The 21,266-nt window shown below is 41.8% G+C and overlaps 1 protein-coding gene across 1 annotated transcript in view; it reads right to left on the bottom strand.

Annotated features, from left to right (window-relative positions):
• TMEM135 (transmembrane protein 135) overlaps positions 1 to 11,576 on the bottom strand; it is a 305,900-nt gene extending 294,324 nt beyond the window's left edge. Inside the window, exon 1 of the mRNA XM_064365385.1 lies at positions 11,548 to 11,576. The gene's annotated coding sequence lies outside the window, so the exon portion shown is untranslated. The remainder of the gene's footprint in view (positions 1 to 11,547) is intronic.
• Between the last annotated feature and the right edge of the window lie 9,690 nt (positions 11,577 to 21,266).

The raw sequence follows: 21,266 nt of genomic DNA, 5'->3' as shown, positions 1-21,266 counted from the left end.
TACAAAAATTATCTGGGCATAGTGGCGCGTGCCTGTAATCCCAGCTACTAGGGAGGCTGAGGCAGGAGAATTGCTTGAACCAGGACCTGGGAGGCGGAGGTTGCAGTGAGCTGAGATTGTGCCACTGCACTCCAGCCTGGGCTACAGAGCGAGACTCCGTCTCCAAAAAAAACAAAAAAACAAAAAACAACCACAACAACCACAAAAATGCATCAGTGAGAAATAAAACTGTCAAATAGATTGGAATATTAACATTGCATTGGAATATTAACATTGTATTTTGCTTCTTGTTTTTAAGGAATATTGCTTTGTGCTCTGGCTAAAATATCCTGTTATATCGTTGTCACAATAAAAATGGTTTTGCTGATGTGACTGAAATTGATGATTCCCGATATCCACCTCTACCCTAAGAATCGCTTTGTCATTAGACCCTGAAATATTTCAAATCTCACTGAGCGAAGGTGTTCTCTTTCCGGGTCCACAAGGGGGCGTAGTTTTAAGGGCAAGAACTTCCTAGGGCCATGCCCCACTCCCATCTCTCTCCATCTGGGAGACTTAACTGTTTATGTTTAAATTTTGCTGGCGCAGGAAGAAACTAAGAGTCAATCACTCCAGCGGAAGTTCTAGGGAACTCCTTTCATTGGCCTGGGGTCTTAGAGAAGGTGGGGGTTCCTCCCAGGTTACAAGTCCCCTTCTTCCACACCCCTTCGGACTCCATGTTTGGGTCCCCTTCCACGAACACTCCCTTTGTGGAAGCTGTTTTTCTCTCTCCTGGATTTCCCCTCTGGAGGCCTCTTCCACAATCTCTCGTAGAAGCCTGTCTTCCCCTCCTAAACTCCATCTCTCTCTCTATTCCCTCCACTAAGTATGGAAGCTGCTTTCCTCTCCTGGATTCCATCTTTCTGGATTCTCTCACTCGGTGTGAGAGTTAGCTGTTTCTTTCTCTCTCCTTCTCCTGTTTCTCTCTCTCTTTAAATAAATCACTTTCTACAACACTTTTGAGTCCGGCATTTACTGTGCACTGTGCCGTGGTCCCCTCTCTCATTCCGAGAGGGCAAGAGACCAAGAACTTGGAGAAATGTCCTCTCAAGGGAGCTGAGGGCACCCTGAACCCCTGAACCCCAATATTACATTACCTTGAGCAAGGAAGTTTCACCATTTAGGGCACTACTGGGATATAAATTGTTCACATTTACTTCTCGAACATTTTTTTCTGTGCCTTACAAGTGAGCAATCTCTTTTAGAGTTGTAACTTTTTTTCTTTCAATCAAGTTACAGTCAAATTTTATCGGCTTTGAAACTTTCCTATCTTCTAGTTGATGTTCTGTGTCTACTCTGATTATTCATTGTCTTAGGGTTTCACTAGCACACACTATCACTGTCACTGACAATAAGAATGGAGAAATACTGGAGAAATTCAAAATTATCTGAGAAAGGGATTGAGGACTTCAAAGAGGTGACATCTGAGGTGATTCTTAAAGAATGGATAGTGGTTCTAGGCAAAGTGACTGGCATTTCCAAAGACAAACAGCTTACAAAATCATGCTGTGTTCTGGAAACACTCAGAAGTTTGGTGTGGTTGTACTGACAGAAGGTGGGAAACGGTAGGAGAGGATACTAAGCCAACAGGTCAGGGTCAGAGTGAAGTGCTTCATGTCTCATGGTCAGTATTAGGTATTCAACAGGGCCATTACTTGTAAAAAGTGGCCCCCTATTGTTCGCTCTAACCCCGATGAAAGAAAAAGCATTCCATGACTCTTATTAAAAAGTCAAAGAATTGCCAGGCGCCGTGGCTCAAGCCTGTAATCCCAGCACTTTGGGAGGCTGAGGCAGGTGGATCACGAGGTCAAGAGATCGAGTCCATACTGGTCAACATGGTGAAACCCCGTCTCTACTAAAAATACAAAAATTAGCTGGGCATGGTGGCGCATGCCTGTAATCCCAGCTACTCAGGAGGCTGAGGCAGGAGAATTGCCTGAACCCAGGAGGCGGAGGTTGCGGTGAGCCGAGATCACGCCATTGCACTCCAGCCTGGATAACAAGAGCGAAACTCCATCTCAAAAAAAAAAAAAAAAAAAAAAGTCAAAGAATTACAGATGCTGGCAAAGTTGTGGAGAAATAGGAACACTTATACACTGTTGGTGGGAGTATAAATTAGTTCAACAATTGTGGAAGACAGTGTGGCGATTCCTCAATGACCTAAAGACAGAAATACCATTCAACCCAGCAATCTCATTACTCGGTATATACCCAAAGGAATATCAACTGTTCTATTATAAAGACACATGCACGTGTATGTTCACTGCAGTACTTTTCACAATAGCAAAGACATGGAATCAACCTAAATGCCCATCAGTGATACATCGGATAATGAAAATATGGCACATATACATCATGGAATACTTTGTACATGGTGTATATGTGGTATACATATTTTCTCTTTTTTTTTTTTTTTTTTTTTTTTTTAGATGGAGTCTCGCTCTGTTACCCAGGCTGGAGTGCAGTGGGATGATCTCAGCCCACCACAACCTCCACCTCCCAAGTTCAAGCAATTCTCCTGCCTCAGCCTCCCGAGTAGCTGGGACCATAGGCATGAGCCACCACGTCCGGCTAATTTTTGTATTTTTAGTAGAGACAGGGTTTCACTATGTTGGCCAGGCTGGTCTCAAATTCCTGACCTCGTGATCTGCCCACCCCGGCAGCCCAAAGTGCTGGAATTACATGTGTGAGCCACCACACTCAGCTACATATTTTCATTATGTGGTACATACACACCATGAAATAGTAAGCAGCCATAAAAAGAATAAGATCATGTCCCCTGCAGGGACATAGATGGAGCTAGAGGCCATTATCCTTTGCAAATTAACACAGGAACAGAAAAAACAAATACCATATGTTCTCACTTACAAATGGGGGCTAAATGATGAGCAAACATGGACACACAGAGAACAACACACATTAGGGACCATTGGAGGATGGAGGGTGGGAAGAGGGAAAGGATGGGAAAAATAACTAATGGGTATTAGACTTAATACCTAGGTGATGAAATAATTTGTACAACACCCACGACCAAGTTTACCTATATAACAAACCTGCACATGTACCCCTGAACTTAAAAGTTAAAAAATATCTGGCTGGGCGCAGTGGCTCACACCTGTAATCCCAGCACTTTGGGAGGCCAAGGCGGGCAGATCACCTGAGGTCAGGAGTTAGAGACCAGACTGACCAACATGAAGAAACCCCGTCTCTCCTTAAAAAAATGCAAAATTAGCCGGGCATGGTGGCACATTCCCATAATCCCAACTACTTGGGAGGCTGAGGCGGGCTAATTGCTTGAATCCTGGGAGGCACAGAGATTGCAGTGAGCCAAGATTGTGCCATTGCATTCCAGTCTGGGCAACAAGAGCAAAACTCCATCTCAAAAAAAAAAAAAAAATCCATTTCCTTTCTGTTTTGCATAGTGAGCAGGGTAAGTGAGCATGCTTATGCATAAAGTTTATGGGAGGAGGAAGAGAAAGAGAATATATTTATCTTCTGTCATAGAAGCAGCTTTGCCATAGAAGGACCCCTGGTGTATGGCTTGGCACGTGGTAGGCACACAACTGTTGCTAGCTGAACAGCTAGATGGATGGATGCCCAATATTTTGTAATGGGGATAAGTAGTTTCCAAAGCTTTCAAGTTGCTAATGGGTACCCAAATAAGTATATATGTTCAAGGCAGCTGTGGTATGAGGACAAACAAGTCACAAATTAGGAATGTGGGAATCGGTCTCGTATCAGCTTAGTGCTGCTTCAACTTTTTCCTCTTGCACTCCTAGCCATGAGGTTTGGCAATGCTACCTTCATAACACTTCACAGAGCCCATGTTCACATTGCAACAAACTGACCACAGTACCTAATTGCATTTTTTTTTTCTATTTAGAGATAGGTTCTTGCTCTGTCTCCCCAGCTGGGGTACAGTGGCATGCTCATAGCTCACTGTAACCTCAAACTCCTGGGCTCACTTACCTTTTTTGTGCCCACTTACTCCACCTACCCACCTACACCTCAGTGTCCATATAAATAGGATTACAAGTGCACATCATCACTCCCAGCTAATTTTTTTCTTTTTTTGGTAGAGATGGGGACTCACCATGTTATGCAGGCTGGTCTCAAACTCCTGGCCTCAAGCGATCTTCCCACCTCTCAAAGCACTGGGACTGCAGGTATGAACCAATGTGCCTAGTCCTTAAAATTTCACCGTAATTTCACCTGTGAGTCCCAGACTTAGTCATCTCCTAAAATGACTTATAATCTTTCTTCCCTTACTTATGGTTCATTATTACAAAAATCTATATTAAAAAACAAGCAAAATCCAAGAAAAAGTTTTCTCACACAGTAACTATTTAACCAAATTAATGTTTGATTTAACATTTGTTCTTGTTATTGCCAGCTTTTCCCAAATGCATTTCTCAATTACTACATATTTGCAATAACACTACATAGAATTTTATATTTGACACTTTCATTTGACATTATGCCATGCCTATTGTTCTGTGTTGTTTTAGTCTTTGTTTTCTTACCTTTTTTCAAATACTCTCTGCCCAATGTATCCTAATTCCACTCAATTCTCATGAAACCACCTATGAGTGTGTGTGTGTGTGTGTGTGTGTATATATATATATACATAATTTATTGTTTGATAAAAGTGAATCACATTCCATATAGTTCCTGCTATTTGCTTTCCTCATTTAATGGCACACCATGGATATATTTCCAGCCAATAGATCTAGATCCAATTCATTCAAAATACACCTGCCAAATATGACTGTGTTGCTGCTAATTCAACCTTTATTAATGGACATCAGGATTTTCCAGTTACCGTCAACAATATCACAATTAACAGTCTTGTATGTACCTCCTTTAGTATATACCTACTACTTCTGTAGAATATGTTCCTGGATTGTTGAGTTAAAGGGATGTGTAGCTTGGCTTGGTGGCTCATGCCTATAATCCCAGCACTTTGGGAGGCCAAGGTGGGCGAATCACCTGAGGTCAGGAGTTCGAGACCAGTCTAGCCAACCTGGTGAAACCTTGTGTCTACTAAAAATACAAAAATTAGCCAGACATGGTGGTGCATGCCTGTAAACCCAGCTACTCGAAAGGCTGAGGCAGGAGAATCGCTTGAACCTGGGAGGCAGAGGTTGCAGTGAGCTGAGATCGCACCATTGCACTCCAGCCCAGGTGACAGAGCAAGACTCTGTCTCAAAAAAATAAATAAAAATAAAGGTACATGTAATTTAAATTTTAATAGTGTTGCAAGATGACTTTCCCAAAGGTTGTATTCCTACATTCCTACAAGCTTTTTTTGATTTTTATTTGAGAGGATGTCAGTAGCTTTGCGTGAAAGGAATCATGCTCCAGAGAAAAAATGTTTTGGTTTTGTTTTTTTTACAAAGGTTGTATTCCTATATTCCTGTAAGCTTTTTTTTTTGAGTCGGAATTTCGCTCTTGTTGCCCAGGCAGGAGTGCAATGACGTGACCTCAGCTCACCGCAACCTCCACCTTCCAGGTTCGAGTGATTCTCCTGCCTCAGCCTCCTACCTCCTGAATAGCTAGGATTACCAGTTAATTTTGTATTTTTAGTAGAGATGGGGTTTCTCCTTGTTGGTCAGCCTGGTCTCAAACTCTCGTCCTCAGGTGATCTGCCTGCCTAGGCCTCCCAAAGTGCTGGGGTTACAGGTGTGAGCCACCGCACCCGGCCAAGAACAGACGCCTTCAATCGAGACTATCTTGTATAAATCCTAGTTCTTCCATTACAACATGTGTGACCTCAAGCAAGTTAAGTAAGTATGTCGTACCCTAGTTTCCTATCTGTAAAATGGGATAACTGTTGCTACCCATTATTGATGTGTGTAAAATGACTGGAACAGTACATGAATATACTGAGTATATAATAAGTACTCGGTAAAGGTCAGCTGTCATCACAGTTATGATGAAGTGAAATATTAATATAATCAATTCACTACATTTCCTCCAGTGTTTTTTGTCATCAAGATATGGTAGAAGATTCTCCTTGCTGATTTCAAGGGGATATACCCATCTCAGTAGTTATTTTTTGCTTCCTTATTTCTTTTTGTTTTAGCAAATCAGGATTTTCCAGCCATTCACAGCTATGACACATCACTTCACATGGTTCTTCGATGAGTTCTGGAAGTATTTCTGTCTGTCTGAGTCTTTCAGGTTTAATGAGACCAGCCCAAAGAGCAATGTTCCTAAAAGGTGCACAGTAGCAAGAGCTCATGGCCATTCTGATACAGAATTGAGGCCATGTTTTCTCAGTAATAAACAGAAAAATGTCATATTTCTCTACCCCTTTTTTATTGGAGAGAATGTCAGTAGCTTTGTGTGAAATAAATCATGCTCCATAGAAAAAAAGTTTTTTTTTTAACAAAGTAAACATTTTACTAGGTTGTGCCACTGACAGAGCAATCCACTCTGCACCTTCCAGTCTGTTTTGCTGGAGCATGTAGTGAGTATTCCAAGTACATATTTACACTAAATTCATTGAATGTGGATTCAAACAAATAGAAAGATCAAATATTTGAAAGTTCTTCTACAGATTATGATTAAGAGACAAAAGCAGCAGGCAGCAAACTTACAGACAGGAGGCTTTTCTAAAACAACTTTTAGGGAATGTTGCAGAATCAATCCACGTTCAGTCTACTGACTCCATCAGACATTTACTGAGCACATCTTATATACGAGACACCATTAGGCATTGGTGGGGATAGAGCATGAAGAGAAATATGGCAGGATTGGAGTTAAGATTCGGCTGGGGGAGAAAATACCATGCAGGCAGTAATAAGCCATGCATTGGATCTTTCTTGGTATGAAGTGAGAGAAAACTCCATTCAAACTGACTTAAACAAACAAATTAAAAAATTATTCATGGCTAGGCATGGTGACTCATACCTGTAATCCTAGCACTTTGGGAGGCCAGGGCAGGAGGACTGCTTGAGGTAAGGAGTTTGAGACCAGCCTGAGAAACACAGTGAGACCCTATCTCTACCGAAAAAAAACCCAGCTGAGCATGGCGTCATGTGTGTGTAGTTCCAGCTACTTGGGAGGCTGATGTGGAAGGATTACTTGAGGCCAGGAAGTTGAGACTACAGTGAGCTGTGATCATACCACTACACTCCAGCCTGGGCAACACAGCAAGACCCCGCCTTTAAAAAAAATTGTTGACTTATATTATGAAAAGTCTGGCTTTAAATGAGGGTTGATCAAAAGGCTCAAGAATTGTCATTGGGATCCCAAATCCATTCACATTCTGGATCTGCTCTCCAAAGTGTAGCCTTCACTCTATGTGGTGGTTCCTACAGCTCTAGCTCTATGTATTTCTGATTTAAGTATGACAGAAAATACAACTTCTTTTCCACAATAGTATGATGTAAGTCTTGGATAAGACCTGCAGTGGCCTGAATTTGATTGCAAGCTTATCCCTAAACTTATCACAGTGGCCAAAGGAATGTCATGTTCTAACTGGACAAGTCTGAGTGATTTGCCCAGCCCTGGAGACAGCACTTACCAAAGCAAATGGACCAAGGTTGAGATAATGGGCGATTACTCAGAGAAAAAAGAAAAAAGGCTGGGCACAGTGGTTCATACCTGTAATCCCAGTACTTTGGAAGGCCAAGGTGGGAGGATCACTTAAGCTCAGGAGTTCAAGACCAGCCAAGGCAGCATAGTGAGACCCTGCCTCTATTAAAAAAGAAAAAGAAATCAGAGAGAGGAAATGGATCTAAAGAGAAAAACATAATATAATAAGCAGACAAGGGTAGAGACATAGTCTGGCTTTACAGATCTAAGAAAGAACCACTGAAGTAGAACCAAAGGAACTGAGTTCAAATCCCTTCCCATTCTGAAATCTCTGATTCTGGGGACTGTCCTAAAACCCACAGCTATTATAAAATATTGTCAGTGTGATCTAGTGCTTGAGTTCTTTCTAACTTTGATGTCAGACAAGTTTGGTTGTGAGACCCAGAGTTGCTCCTATGTGACCTTTCATCTCAAAGCCTGTTTGCTCATCTGTAAAATGGGGGTAATAATAGTCCCTTCCTCACAAGGCTTTACAAGGATTGAAAATGATGTTCATTACAACAACTACATGTTGAGATTAGATTCCCAGGTCTTGAGATACTGTATAAGTATTTATGTCATCGTTTCCATTTTAACCCACTGAAATTACAGTTCCTTTCACTAAAGATATGAATGACCTCCTAATGGCTAAAGCCAATGGATAATTCTCAGCCATTATTTGATTTGACCTATGTATAATATTAACACTCTTGATAACTCCCTCCTTGAAATTATCTAACCCACTTTCTGACTTCTTTTTTTTTTGGGATATTCTTTCCATCTGTACTACCTTTCCTTCTCTGTATGCTTCTCTGGATCCTCTGCCCCTGTTTACTCCTATGATTTTGGGTTTTCTAGGAGTCTATGCTTTGTCCTTATAGTAAGCATCTGATTATCATCATGACTGCCCATTGTCTTTTAATTAACATTTCTATGTTAGGAGAAATTTCCATATTTAAGTGGCAAATTTCTCCATTTAGAAAAATTGAACTCCAATTCCCAGTCTCCCTTGCAACAAAGATGCAAGCACACAACTTTTAGCACCATCAATCAGTGTAAACTATGCGAGACTTAACTAGAAACTTCATACTCTTTAGACACCATCCCTCACTTTCCCCATCTCCCCAAGCCCTAAGCAACCAGTAATCGCCTTTCTGTCTCTATAGATTTGCCTATTCTATACATTTCACCTAATGGAATAAAATATATGATCTTTGGTGCCTGGCTTCTTTCACTTAGCATAATGTTTTCAAGGTTTATCTCTACTGTAGTATGTATCATACTTCCTTTTTATAATTGAATAATATTCCATTGCATAAATGATCATATTTTGTTTGTCCATCCATCAGTAATGGATATTTGGATTGTTGCAGGTACTTTTTTTTTTTTGGAGACGGAGTCTCGCTCTTGTTTCCCAGGCTGAATGGAGTGCAGTGGTACAATCTCGGCTCACCACAACATCTGCCTCCCGGGTTCAAGCCATTCTCGGCCTCCCGAGTAGCTGGGATTACAGGCATGTGCCACCATGCCCAGCTAATTTTCTTGTATTTTTAGTAGAGACAGGGTTTGTCCATGTTAGGTAGGCTAGTCTCGAACTCTCAACCTCAGGTGATCTGCCCACCTTGGCCTCCCAAAGTTCTGGGATTACAGGCGTGAGCCACTGCGCCTAGCTGCTGCAGGTACTATTATTGCTACTCCTATTTTATTTTAGAAATATGAAAGGCAAATGTGGTGGCTCACACCTGCAATCCCAGCACTTTGGGAGGCCAAGTCAGGCGGATCACAAGGTCAGGAGTCGGAGAACAGCCTGGCCAATATGGTGAGACTCCATCTCTACTAAAAATACAAAAAAAATTAGCTGGGCATGATGGTAAGCACCTGTAGTCCCAGCTACTCAGGAGGCTGAGGCAGAAGAATCGCTTGAACCCCGGAGGCAGAGGTTGCAATGACCTGAAATCGAGCCACTGCACTCCATCCTGGTGATACAGCGAGACTCGGTCTCTAAAAAAGAAAGAAATAAAAAGAAATATGAAAAGCAGCCAGCCTGTAATCCCAGCACTTTGGGAGACCGAGGCAGGCAGATCATGAGGTCAGGAGTTTGAGTCTATCCTGGCCAACATGGTGAAACTCCGTCTCTACTAAAAATACAAAATATTAGCAGGGCATAGTATCGCGCACCTGTAGTCCCAGCTACTCGGAAGGCTGAGAGAGGAGAATCGCTTGAACCCAGGAGGGAGAGGTTACAGTAAGCTAAGATTACACCACTGCACTCTAGCCTGGTGGTAGAGCAAGACTCAGTCTCAAAAAAAAAAAAGGAAAATGAAAAGAGAATCTTAGGGAAGTAACTTGACCAAGGTCAGACAGCTACCAAGTAGCAAAGCTGAGATGTGCACAGACTTAGATGTGTCTGATGCTGTCTCTCTTGCTCTTAACCACTATACCACTGCTTCTTACCATGCTAGACAGCACAAAAGATGGGGTTGGCTGGGTGTGGTGGCTCATGCCTGTAATTCCAACACTTTGAGAGGCTGAGGTAGGTGGATTACCTGAGGTCAGGAGTTGGAGACCAGCCTGGCCAACATGGAGAAACCCTGTCTCTACTAAAAATACAAGAAAATTAGCTGGGCGTGGTGGCAGGCGTCTATAATCCCAGCTACTTGGGAGGCTGAGGCAGAAGAATCACTTGAACCTGGGAAGCGGAGGTTATAGTGAGCAGAGACTGCACCACTGCACTCCAGTCTGGGCAACAGAGCGAGACTCCATTTCCAAAAAAAAAAAGAAGAAAGAAAAATATTGAAAACCACCTAAATACGTAACAATGAGAAACAGTTAAATAAAGTATGCTATATATAAACAATTATGCAGCTTTTAAAATTCTGTTTACCCAAACAATATAGAAATTTGGGGAAATATTTGTTATGTTTTTAAATTTTAAAAAAGCCACAACACAAATATACATTTATTACAAAAAGTATATAATCACAACTATTAAATAACATAGTAAAAGATTAAACAGAAATATATCAAGCATACTAAATTGTTAAGGAATTTTTTTCTTTCTACTTTCTGTTATTTGCCAAATTTTCTACAACGAGCATTGGTGACTTTCATAATGGGAAAAAGTAAACTTTGCTTTTTGAAAAAAAAAAATAATGGGGTGTTTTATGTGTGTTCAGTTGACTGATCCCAAATTACTCCCAACTCACTGACACAGCCCATCTGACCCAGGAGAGTGAGTAGTGTGCATGTATCTCTTTGAAGCTCCAGCTCGGAGATAAGCCCTCAGTTGACCTGTGGGCCTGCTGATCTGCTAGCAATGTCAGATAAGGAATTTTAAACACAGAAGGAAACTACAGGGCCACTAGCTGGTCTGTATCAGAAGAGCCCAATCAGTCCAGTTTTTGTTTCCTCTGGTCAGTGGCCCTGAAAGAAAGCAAGATTACACTGTAGCTTTTGCACTCTATCCAGGCAGACAGGCTCCACCACTTAAAGAGCTGAGGAATGCACGGCTGGGGAGATAGAGGGAAACAACACCCGTGGAGAAGCGCACAGATAAGATCTCCAAACAGAGACTCTGCTTAACAGTTTCCAAGGTCTGAGGAGTAAATAAAACCCTCTAGGGCATACAGAATCACAAGCAGGTAGGAAATCCCTAACAGGACCCATTGGAAGGGGTAGGACCCACTGGAAGGGGTAGGAGCCTTCTGAATTTTTTCTCCTCTTCCTCATCCTTTCACTTGCCAGTTATTTTTTTAGTACATAGAATAGCCAGATGTGGCTTCTTATAGGTTTTGCTTATAGATTCATACAGCAGACAGACAATTAGGGCCAGTGTACAGGATGCCATGGCTGTGGTATCAGGGGGCACCTCCGGAAGGCTTTTTGGAGGATGTTAACTCTAAAGTAAAACCTTAGAAGAAAAGTTACCTTGACAGTGGTGCAGCAGAGTGGAAAAGAAGATTCTTCCAGGAATGGCTAAGACCTGCAGGCAAGAGAGATACAGAACAAATTTGAAGAAGCTTCAGAAACTTGAAATGGAAGGCAGGAAGAGGGGAAGTGGTTTCCTCCAGATCCCCTTGGATTGAGTTATGGAGCATGGAGAGACGAAAAAGAAGAATGAATATTCTAAAGCTTTCCTCTTCCTTCTCTCAAAATTTTGCCCTTTTCCTTTGTGTTGACCATGCTGTTCTTAGCTCTCTTACCACCTTGCTGCTGTTTCAAGGTTGCAGAGGAAATGAAGGGACAGAGACAGCCCAGTGTTCAGGCCTGAGCTGCATATAGATGCTGCTGCCATCACACACACATGAGACTGACCAGGCAGGCCAAAGGTGGCTGACCACTCATGTTGTCCTTAAACACTGCAACTGCCATCATTTTCAGTTCTAAGGGGCCAATTGTGAGGGATGGAGTCGTCATTTATTCATTTTACATATATTAAGTGCAGAGTAGGTATCCACAGATGTAATTCATAGCCTCATTGGGAAGATAATATATGAAATTATGAATGTTATATATTTACTTGATATGAGACAATAGTGAAGTATGGGGTATAACAAACTTTTCTTGAGCCCTGTGTGTTAGGTATATGTGAAGTACTGGGGAGAAAAAGAATTTTTTAAAAACCTATTCTAGGAGGGGCGTGGTGGCTCACACCTATAATCCCAGCACTTTGGGAGACGGAAGCGGACAGATCACGAGGTCAGGAGTTCAAGACCAGACTGGCCAAGATGGTAAAACCCCTGTCTCTACTAAAAATACAAAAAGTTAGTCAGGCGTGGTGGTCTATAGTCACAGTTACTTGGGATGCTGAGGCAGGAGAATTGCTTGAACCCGGGAGGCAGAGGTTGCAGTAAGCTGAGATTGTGCCACTGCATTCCAGCCTGGGTGACAGAGAAAGGCTCCATCTCCAAAAAAAAAAAAAAACCACACAAAACTATTCTAAAGTAGCTCAGGTTTACATATAGCCTGTGTTTATATGTAACAAAAAGAGAACCAAATGGGAAACAGAGGACTAAACTCTGATTTTTTAATTTTACCCAAATTCCTATCTAAGGGGTCTGGGGAGTCATGCCCTACAAATCATAAATTCTTATCAGATGGGTTTTATTTAACCCTGCATATTGTGACTTGCTTTCCAACCTGACTCTGGCATAACATTACTAGACAAGTAAGGAAATAAAAATATTTTACCCCAAAACATGTTTCTTTGCCTTATCTTGAAATAGCCCTGGGAAACACGGGGCGGGGGGTGGGGGGGGGAGGGGGGAATTTGCATCTATAAAGAATCTCTATTAACATAGCCAGATCTTTTTCTTCCAAGACCTCCCAATCCTAAAGAGATTAACTAAAAGTCTAGCACCTTTGAGGATCTGAATAGGAAACATTTGTCATCTGTCATCTCTAAGGGCAGCCACTATAAGACTTCAGAAGAACCTTGGTCTCCATAATCTTTTGTTTTTAACCAGAACAATTTCTTTCTATAATCCCAGGTCTTTAGGTAAACTCAACCAATTGTCAATCAGAAAATGTTTAAATTTACTTAGAGCCTGCAAGTCCCCACATCTTCCCCACCCCCACCCCCCACCAACCCAGTTTGAGTTATCTCACCTTTCTGAACCAAACCAATGCATTTCTTAAATGTATCTGATAGATGTCTCATGCCTCCCTAAAACGTGTAAAATGAAACTGTGCCCTGACAACGTGGGGCACATATTTTCAGAACCTCCTGAGGGCTGTGTCATGGGCCATGGTCATTCATACTTGGCTCAGAAAGAAATATCTTCAATATTTTACAGCGTTTGACTCACAAGTCGAACATTGAAATGCAGTTTAAAAGTAAATACTGGCTGGGTGCGGTGGCTTACGCCTGTAGTCTCAGCACTTTGGGAGGCCGAGGAGGGTGGATCACGATGTCAGGAGTTCAAGACTAGCCTGGCCAATACGGTGAAACCCGCCTCTAACCGAAAATACAAAAATTAGCCAGGCATGGTGGCGTGAACCTGTAGTCCCAGCTACTCGGGAGGCTGAGGCAGGAGAACTGCTTGAACACGGGAGGCGGAAGTTGCAGTGAGCTGAGATCATGCCACAGACTCCAGCCTGGGTGACAGAGCGAGACTCCATCTCAAAAAAAAAAAAGAAGTAAATAATTGTCTTGTGAACCTATGTAGATAGACTCATTAGCTTTCTGTCCTTTTGTACAATTCATTTAAGGGCTGCACTGAATTATAGATGGCTGTCTTATAGCTCCTTCACAGATGGCAAAGCTCATAAAATTATGATATGGTCAAAAGGACATGAAGTCAACTTTGAATCTGAACTTGAACTTAGGACTGTCCTCATTCAACCTGTGTCCTTGGGCAAGTTACTTAACTTTTCTGATCCTCCTCATCCGAAGCAGAGGAAACAACAGCTACATATGGCAGACAATGTCAGTGACCTACTCAGTGACACTGTCCCCTCATTTTGCTATCAGAAGCTCTCCCAGTTTTATTTGGGGGAGGAAAGTGCCTAGCCTAGATGATGGCTCACAAGTGGTTTAAGGCCAGGATCAGCAAATCTTCCTGAAAAAAGCCAAATAGTAAATATTTTAAACTTCACGGGCCATTCAGTCTCTGTTACAACTTTGCCATTGTAGTGTGAATACTACCATTGACAATGTGTAAACGCATGGGTATAGATATGGTGCAAGACAACTTTACTTACAAAAACAGGCAGTGGTCTAGATTTGATATTGTTTGCCCACCCCTAATCTAACACAGTGCTGACAATTCTATCCCTTACTTTCTCTGACTCCTTTCCAACTAAGGGTATCTATGTGACCCATCTGTTGTCTATAATACCTAAGTACAAGTCTGATGATGGGGTTTCTGGGAAAATTTTTCATTCCTAACCAAAGGAAGACTATGTGTGACCTTATCCTTCTCCCTCAATTCTACCTTTTTTTTTTTTTTTAGACAGAGTCTTGCTCTGTCACTCAGGCAGCAGGGCAGTGGTGCAATCTCAGCTCACTGCAACCTCCGCCTCCTGGGTACAAGCAATTCTCATGCCTCAGGCAATTCTTGTGCCTCACCTCCTGAGTAGCTGGGATTACAGATGTGCGCCACCTCACTTAGCAAATTTTTTGTTTTGTTTTGTTTTTGCTCTGTTGCCCTGGCTGGAGTGCAGTGGTGCAATCTCCACTTACTGCAACCTCTGCCTCCCAGGTTCAAGCGATTCTTCTGCCTCAGCCTCCTGAGTAGCTGGGACTACAGGTGCACGCCACCACGCCTGGTTAATTTTTGTATTTTTCATAGAGACGGGGTGTCACCATATTGGCCAGGCTGGTCTCAAACTCCTTACTTCATGATTTGCTCACCTTGGCTTCCCAAAGTGCTGGGATTACAGGCGTTAGCCACCTCACCTGGCCAATTTTTGTATTTTTAGTAGAGATGGGGTTTCACCATATTGGCCAGGATGGTCAAACTTCTGATCTTGTGATCCACCCACCTCGGCCTCCCACAGTGCTGGAATTACAGGCGTGAGCCACCGCACCAGGCCATACCTGGCTAATTTTTGTATTTTTAGTGGAGACAGGGTTTTGCCATATTGGCCAGGCTGGTCTCAAATTCCTGGCCTAATGTGATCCACCTGCCTCAGCCTCCCAAAGTGCTGGGATTACAAGTGTGGGCCACTGCGCCAGGCCTCCCTCAATTCTACCTTGAATGTGGATGTGATATCTGGAGCTACTGTAGCCATCTTGCGATTATGAGCCCATAACTGCATAAAGCTACATGTTAACTTGCTAAGGATACTAATGCAGATAGAGATTAGTTTTTCAGTATCATCACTGAGAAGCTGCATCAGTGTCGGCACCACCTAGTGGACTACTAATCCCATAAATTTTAATCCACTGTACTCAGATTTTCTGCATTTTCTAGCCAGATCTATCACCAAAGAATTTCAATATATCACAGGCTTATTGTGAATATTCAATGAAATTAATATACAAATCACATGGCATATAGCAGATGCTCAATAAATGATGGTTCTCTTCACATCTTGTTTCACAGAAAATTGGTACCATTCCCATTATGGTAAGTATTAACATTTTGCACAAGCTCCTTTTAAGAAGTAAGTCCCAGCCAGGCATGGTGGCTCATGCCTATAATCCTAGCACTTTGGGTGGTTGAGGCTGGTGGATCACCTGAGGTCAGAAGTTCGAGACCAGCCTGAACAACACGGAGAAACCCCCATCTCTACTAAAATACAAAATTAGCCAGGTGCGGTGGTGGATGCCTGTAATCTCAACTACTCGGGAGGCTGAGGCAGGAGAATCGCTTGAACCCAAGGAGGTGGAGATCATGCCATTGTACTCCAGCCTGGGCAACAAGAGCAAAACTCCATCTAAAAAAAAAAAAGAACAAGTACCCCAGCTGGGCCAGGCGAGGTGGCTCATGTAATCCCAGCACTTTAGGAGGCTGACGTGGGCAGATCACGAGGTCAACAGATCGAGACCATCCTGGCCAACCTGGTGAAACCCTGTCTCTACTAAAAATACAAAAATTAGCTGGGCATGGTGGCACACGCTTGTAGCCCCAGCTACTCGGGAGGCTAAGACAGGAGAACCACTTGAACCTGGGAGGTGGAGTTTTGCAGTAAGCGGAGATTGCGCCACTGCACTCCAGCCTGACAACAGAGTAAGAGTCTGCCTCAAAAAAAGAAAAAAGACTAAGTCCCCTAGCTGGTATATTTTTTTCAGGGTTATCTCTAGTTTCACTCTAATTTTAAGTTTCTTTTTTTTTTTTCCTTGAGACGGAGTCTCACTCTGTCACCAGGCTGGAGTGCAGTGGCACGATCTCAGCTTACTGCAATCTCTGCTTCCAGGTTCAAGCCATTCTCCTGTTTCAGCCACCTGAGTAGCTGGGGTTACAGGTGCCCACCACCATGACCAGCTAATTTTTGTATTTTTAGTAAAGATGGGGTTTCATCACGTTGGCCAGCCTGGTCTCGAACTCCTGACCTTGTGATCAACTTGCTTCAGCCTCCAGAAGTGCTGGGATTACAGGCATGAGGCACTGTGCCCAGCCAATTTTTGTATTTTTAGCAAAGATGGAGTTTCACCATGTTGGCCAGGCTGGTCTGGAACTCCTGACCTTAAGTGAGCCACCTGCCTTGGCCGTCCATAGTCCTGGGATTACAGGACTGAGCCACCATGGCCAGCCTAATTTCTAAGAATTCTAAGACCTCAGAAAGACTAGGAAAGGGAAGGACTAGAATTAGTATCTAGTTTAGCAGGAGCCTGAGAATGAAAAGGTCAGAGGTGACCGTCAAGCAAACTGGAAATACACACTCTCTCTAGTAGCTACCAATGGAAGTCTCCTTCTACATTCCTTTTCTGGGTGGCTTCCCAAGGTTTCTTACGCCTGCCTAAGTCTGACTTCAGATGTGAAGATAAATGTATTTATGTATATGTATTTACTAATGTAAAAAGCATTATACCATTAAATCAACTAATGTCATATTACCACATTTCATCACATATTGGCTATAATTATGGCAAGTCTAAACTAGACTAATCTTTTTTTTCTGCTTCCCACAATAATCTAGTTTTGTCTACCTCCCTGCTACTTATATACTAATATATATTTAAATACTAATGTATATGCCAACATATACATTATAAACTGAATTTTTCAAGGGGCATTTTCGTGAACATATTATAGAAATAATAATCATTTGGGGCCATTTTAATCAGCCTCATCATGATTAAGCTACCTATTGCAAAAAAATTATATTGTGTGTCTGGAAAATGTTTTTAAAATTCACCTAATGTTTGAACTACTGATTCACTAGTTCTCTAAGGAGAATATTTTCTCTTCATGTAAATTGGTGGATGGACAGATAGATGGGCCATTAGAAATAGGAAAGGATAATGTGAAGAATGAACAGCAGTGATTGGCTGCTTCTTTGTCTCGGCCTGGCTTTGTGAGAATTATTCAAATTATCTGCTGCAACTACTCAAATCTGCTGCTATAATGTGAAAGCAGCCACAAATGATTTGAAAAGAAATGCACATGGATGTGTTTCAGTAAAACCTACTTAAAAAATCAGGTAGTGCTCCAGATTTGCCCGATGGTCACAGTTTTCCCATTGTTTCTCTGGACTGTTCCACGGGGATATAGTCTGGGAGAGCCTCCTGGCATGACAACAGCTATTTTGCTACCAGCCTGAGGATGGAGAAAGATAGTTACAAATAAAGAAAAGAGCTGGTTCCTTGATAGAAGCTTCTAATCCTGATGCATCTAGAACTCATCCTCACTTTGTGCTTCTTGGGAGATATGAAATTTCCTCTTCATTTACATCTGAGTGGCCTTTTCTTTCACTTGTAGCCAAGGGCATCCTTGCTACCATACGTCCCTAAGAGGGAATACTCTCATTTGTCTATTTCCTCACTTGCTTGCAGTGGAATGTTAAATGTACTAAAGGCTGGAAACAGTAGGATAAAAAAGGAAGAAAAGAAATGTCTCCTTACTGCAGATTTCCTGGAGCAAGAATTCATTTTAATTTAGTAAACTTTAAAATCCTTCTAGAATTGGATGCTATGAAACACTCTCAACTATCACTGATCTGCTATAGTAGTGTTTAAAGAGGTTTTTAAAGATGACTGGGAAAGATGTGGATGTTTTATTGCACCTTGCCATGGTAATTTATAAAGAAAAGCAAGAGAGAAACTATCCTCAGCCATGTTTGGTTTCTATTACATTTCTTTTTTTTTTTTTTTTTTTTTTTCTGAGACACAGTGTCACTCTGTTGTCCAGGCTGGAGTGCAGTGGTGCAATCTCAGCTCACTGCAACCTCTACCTCCCGGGTTCAAGCAATTCTCCTGCTTCAGCCTCCTAAGTAGCTAGGATTACAGGCATGCACCACCACACCCAGCTAATTTTTATCTTTTTAGTAGAGACGGGGTTTCACCATGTTGGCCAGTCTGGTCTTGAACTCCTCACCTTGTGATCCACCCACACTGGCCTCCCAAAATGCTGGGATTACAGGTGTGAGTCACTGTGCCTAACCTTTTTTTTTTTTTTTTTTTTTTGAGATGGAATCTTGCTCTGTCACCCAGGCTGGAGTGCAGCGGCTTGATCTGGGCTCACTACAACCTCTGCCTCCCAGGCTCCAGCAATTATCCTGCCTCAGCCTCCTGAGTAACTGCGATTATAGGCACCCGCCACCATGCCTGGCTAATTTTTGTATTTTTAGTAAAGACAGGGTTTCACTATGTTGGCCAGGCTGGTCTCAAACTCTTGACCTCAAGTGATCTGCCCACCTCGGCCTCCCAAAGTGCTGGGATTACAGGCATGAACCACCAGGCCTGACCTTAACTGAATTTTTGAAGGGGTATTTTCATGAAATTATTATAGAAACAACCATTTGGGTTCATTTTAATCAGCCTCAGTCTGATTTAAGCTACCTATTGCAAAAAAGTTGTATCGTGTGTCTGGAAAAATTCACCTAATGTTTTAACTATTGATTCATTAATTCTCTAAGAAGAATAGTTTTTCTCTACACTGAAACTTGTACAGTATGAACCTGTGCCATGGGAACCCATTCTAGCATGCAGTTGTCACAATCAACAAACCACAACATATACAGATTTACTTACTTTCTTTTTCTGAAATACATAAAACATTCATTGTTATGTATAAATATCAGAGATTGGCCTGTTACTTTGAGGCAGTTTTCAAACACAGTTGGGCAAAATACATAAAAGTATTAGGGAAGGCTGGGTGCGATAGCTTACGCCTGTAATCCTTGAACTTTGGGAGGCTTAAGCAGGTCAATCACTTGAGGACAGGAGTTCGAGACCAGCCTGGCCAATATGGTGAAACCCTGCCTCTACTAAAAATACAAAAATTAGCCGGGCGTAATGGTGCACACCTCTAATTCCAGCTATTTGGGAGGCTGAGGCAGGAGAATAGCTTGAATCCAGGAGGTGGAGAGGCGGAGGTTGCAGTGAGCCATGATCGTGCCACTGCACTCCAGCCTAGGCAACAGAGTGAGACTCTGTCTCACCCACACACACACACAAAGTACTAGGGAAGTAGACAAAACTAGATTATTGTGGGAAGCAGGAAAAAAGAGATTAGTCTAGTTTAGACTTGCCTTAATTATAGTCTCTATGTGATGAAATGTGGTAATTTGACACTAGTTGATTTAATGGTATAATCCTTTTTTGCACTGGTAAATAGCCCCAAATTGCCTTTTATACGAATTATGTTACAAGAAATGTGTAATTGTGTCTGAGAGATTGCTTAAACAAAAGGGGTGGAATTTTAAAAGTGGGCTTTAAAAAACTGAGATTTTCTTTTCCTTTTAAAAACTGGAATTCCTACAGACTCTAAGCATCTTTTTTTAAAAAATTACAGGTGTATTTTCCTAGAAACTAAAATTATGCATAAACCCAAAAGTCCAAAGATAATCACTGCCTACATTTTGGAGCAGTTCCTTCTAGTTTCCTCTCTCTCATGGAAAAAGACACATTTGTTTTAATATCTATGGTTAGATTATATTGTACATCATAAACATTTTCCCAGATTATCAATAATTTTCTGTTAAGTTTTGTGCATTATCTTTTATTTTAGTTATTTGTCAGTATATTTTATCCTCCCTCATCATTCTAGTTTAAAAGATAAACTCATGGCATATAAAAAGATTTTTCAAGTAAAAATCATTCATAATCCTGTTATTCTAGTATAACTATTTTCATTTTTCCTACTCTTCCCCTTTCAGAGCTAGTGCTATTTGTATGCCATTATACAACAAATATGCCTCAATTTAACCATGGAGCCCTTTCTTCAGTTAGCATCTTATGATGGTGGTTCATGAAATGTTGATCCTAGATCAGCAGCAGCAGCACCAGCATCACTTAGGAATTTGGTAAAATGCGAATTCTCAGGCTCCTACTGAATCCAGAAACCGGCGAGGGAGGAGAGACAGCAATGTGTGTGTGTGTGTGTGTGTGTGTGTGTGTGTGTGTGTACAAGTCCTCAGGCAATTCTGATGCACACTGAAGTTTGAGAACTACTGTCTTATGGAATCAATAATTTGCAGATCATTCTTTGGGAAGCAGTTTACAAAAACGACTTTCTGACCAGTCTCTATATTTCCTGGAAGGTTATTGATAAAAATTGCTGGCTGCCTCTATTCCCTCAAGGGTAAAACAATGAAATATTAACTACCTTCCAAGATAAAGATTAAATACAATAATCAATAAAAGTGTTTTGTAAACCATAAGAAGTGAAGTGGTATATAGATACAGTTATTGTAATGGTGACCCTGAGTTTAAGCTGACAGATTTATATTACTAAGCTCTGGGGAAAGCCAAGTGGAATGTGGACACAGATGGTTCTTAACTTTCACATAGTCCACTTTTATACAGCCTGATTTTCACACATTACACATGCCACCCCTAAAATGCCTTTCCCACACCAAATCTGGAATTTCATACTCTTGCAGTTTAATGAGCAATTTGAGGTATCCCATGGCTGCACCACCTGCCAGCCCACAGCTCTACTTCGGCAGGGCCACATCTTTTTCTGTTCAGCAGTTTTTGTGCATATTTTATTGCATCTTGCCATGATTATTTATAGATAAAACAAGAGAGAAACTGT

The sequence above is a fragment of the Aotus nancymaae genome, unplaced genomic scaffold, assembly GCF_030222135.1.
Source record: "Aotus nancymaae isolate 86718 unplaced genomic scaffold, 86718_ANA_hifiasm-v0.15.2.pri h1tg000059l, whole genome shotgun sequence".
Taxonomy (NCBI): domain Eukaryota; kingdom Metazoa; phylum Chordata; class Mammalia; order Primates; family Aotidae; genus Aotus; species Aotus nancymaae.
Note: the sequence above shows the minus strand (reverse complement) of the source record. Positions and strands in the feature narration are given on the sequence as shown.